This window comes from Triplophysa dalaica, chromosome 3 (genome assembly GCF_015846415.1).
Source record: "Triplophysa dalaica isolate WHDGS20190420 chromosome 3, ASM1584641v1, whole genome shotgun sequence".
Classification (NCBI taxonomy): Eukaryota; Metazoa; Chordata; class Actinopteri; order Cypriniformes; family Nemacheilidae; genus Triplophysa; species Triplophysa dalaica.
In genome coordinates, this window is record NC_079544.1 from 7,417,550 (window position 1) to 7,420,637 (window position 3,088).

Consider the following 3,088-nt stretch of genomic DNA (forward strand, 5'->3'; position numbering starts at 1 on the left):
TGGCTCTTTACGGCTTTATCGAATGATGTATTGACGCCTATTCTATATAAAGAGAGACGGCTACACTTTATGCTTTTTTCATGAAAAACGTGTGGTGACAATTTGATATTTGACCGCATTATTCAACTTGACTGATAGTTTAATATGTCAGTCCCTCACATATCTGTCCCAATAAATCGTGAATTAGGCTACTTTTCTCTTATTTACCTCATATTATTAACATTTCATAGAATCTGTATATTTGGACAACACAAAAATCCAATTTATAGGTCGAATCCAAATAGCAAATCAATTATTCACAGTTAAAATTGTATCATATAAAAGCATATAGCTGCAGTCCTTCTTGGATCTCAAGATTTCTTGAGTTAATTTTTTTGCCAAATATTATTATTATTAGTCATCCTTTACATTATGTGGCATTTGCAAACATCTAAACATAAACAACATTAACGAGTGATTAACAACAAAGTTTTTAATCATTTAAAAAGTTTCAGGCAAATTTAGACATCTGAGGTTTCGGAAAGACAGCTAAAATGAGATTTATAGTAACATTAATTTACTTGAGCATCAGCCCTCAAATGCAAAGAAAATGTTGAGTGTGTTACAAGAATAAAGCACTTTAACATTCTCCCATATGTAACATATATGGTAAACGAATGTTAGGGGAAAAGGTAATACACTCGGCACAAGCTTCATAATCAAAATATTGTTGCAAGTTCCGCATTTTCATACTTTAAAACATTAAAATGAACAAGACATATTTCTAAAAGACCAGAACAGTTTTAACACTAGAACTCTTAAGTCAAACGAGATAAATTCAAAATAGCTACATAAAGGTTTAGTAAAAACTGATCTTAAGTCATTTATGTTTCAGAAATGGAGATGATTCAACTCTCAACCCATTCATCATACATGAGCTTAAAAAGAGGCCTATTCAAGCAAAGATCTGAAATAATTGAAAGCGATAATGCTAAAGTGTGGCACAAGTTGAAGCAGTGACTAATAACACTGCCTACCTGAGTCAGTTAATCCATCAGACTTCAATCAGACACCAGGCACAAAACCTCTGATGAATGATGCAGACAGGCTGAGAGATACACTGGAATGCTGATCTTTTTTTCCTCTCAACATTTAAGTCAAACACAACATCAGCCGGGGGAAGGAGGGGCACTCAAATTGCTTAATGAGAAAACTAAGTAACATTTAGCGAGTGTTGCGACAAGGATTGAAATTCCACTCACATTCTGCTTTTGAGGAGGGAGCCGTGTTGACTCTGTGCGGTTGAGACTTGCTAGAAGACACAAAAGGAGCTGCGTGGAGACAGAAGGATGACCTTGGGCCTGGCCCAGGTACAAAAGCGCTGCTAAGGGAACATTCCAAGAGACCAGGAAAACAAACTAGCCCCTAATCCTCCCTCTATTCCACAGTCTGCCGGATTAGAGAAGGACCACTCTCTGCAAATGTTGACATTCCCAAACACAAGATGTCGGAGTCTTGGAAAATATTTTAGAATGAAACGTCTGTTGCGGGCAAATGAATGGAGCACAATAGATGAGGCGGTCTGGTTATATTTAAGAAGCAGTGAACCACATACTCTTTCAGTGGTCTGTGTGAATCAGTTTTTTTTTGGGGGGGGGGGGGTGGTGGGAGTTTAATCAACAATGCTGACAGAATTTGAAAACGGTCCACATTACAACTTGGTGCAAATTCTAAAATGACCCGAATAAATATGATTATACAAAAAATGTAAACCTTTCCCTTCTTAATCACTTCATAAATTATGATCTTTATGATTTTCATGTATGATGTGCTTTATGTTGCGTGCAATTATTAAAGTAGTTATTAACAGTCTGTATTAACAATTAAAAACGAATGTTTTAATTTATTCTGTCCTTCAAAACACCCAAAAGTATTTTGGAAAAAGTCGAAAATAAAATGCAAAACACATCACATTGATTAATTGAAAAAGTGCCAATTGGCCACTAGGTGGTGCTGAACAGCTACAGTGTATGAACTTGTATGAGTGCTCATCTCAAATACAGGGCCTGATGATACAGTGCAATGATGTTGGACGGAAAGAAAGTGATGCACCATCAGCCAAGCACCATTATTGATCATTTTCACACCAGGCCAAATGTGATGTCACGGAGCTATATTTGCTTTACATTCCCACCCAGGTCAGTTTAAGCCTTAAACCATTAAAACATGTGGCCGAAAAACAGCAGATGTAATTTAGCTTTGTAGTAATAAAGACCACTTCGGAAAACGTAAGCAACACTTATCCAACTATGGTCCAGAAGAACTTCCTTTATCAGTTTCTGTACCACTACACAAACGTTTGAACAAAATACAACTAACATAATATTTATAACTTGATCAAATTGTTAAACAAATATCTTTAATTATATATCGTCACTGTCCTTCAGACACCTTGTAGGTCCAAATTGGCTGTTTTTTGTTTTTAAATTGATTTTTGATTCAACACTGTACTGTCAAAGTTGACAAGCACTTTTTAATACTTAATAATTATACTTTAGGTTAGATATTTGCAAAACCCATTGACAAACAAAGGGTGATACTTATGATTAATGACAAAATAAATTACGAAATATGGAGATATTAGGTTTCAGAAGGACTGGAACGACATTTAAATAAAATAAATAAAATGAAACCAGAAATGGTTCTTAACCATTGTTTACATCTTGGGAATTTGTCTATTGTCCCAGTTAAATTCATTTTTTTTATAAAAAAAATATGGGTTTATTTTAATTAAAAGACGTAGAAAAAAGGATAATTTTAGCCAATATTTCCTAAAGCTGTGCTTCAGTTTTCACTTCAAATACAACATCTAACGTGAATAATAATGTAAATTATTAAAATAATAGCAAAGCTATACATCTTTAGAGTTGGACATCACTGTTGACCACTTATGTATTTTCTCTATGCACTCTGTGTAAATTGGTAAATTAGTAAGCAGAGGAAACCATACATTTTGGTATAAAACGGACTTAAAATGAGTACATTAATAAATAAATAAATAATAGTGTAAGGATTTCCAGATTGAAAACATGTACAGCCGCAAGTCACA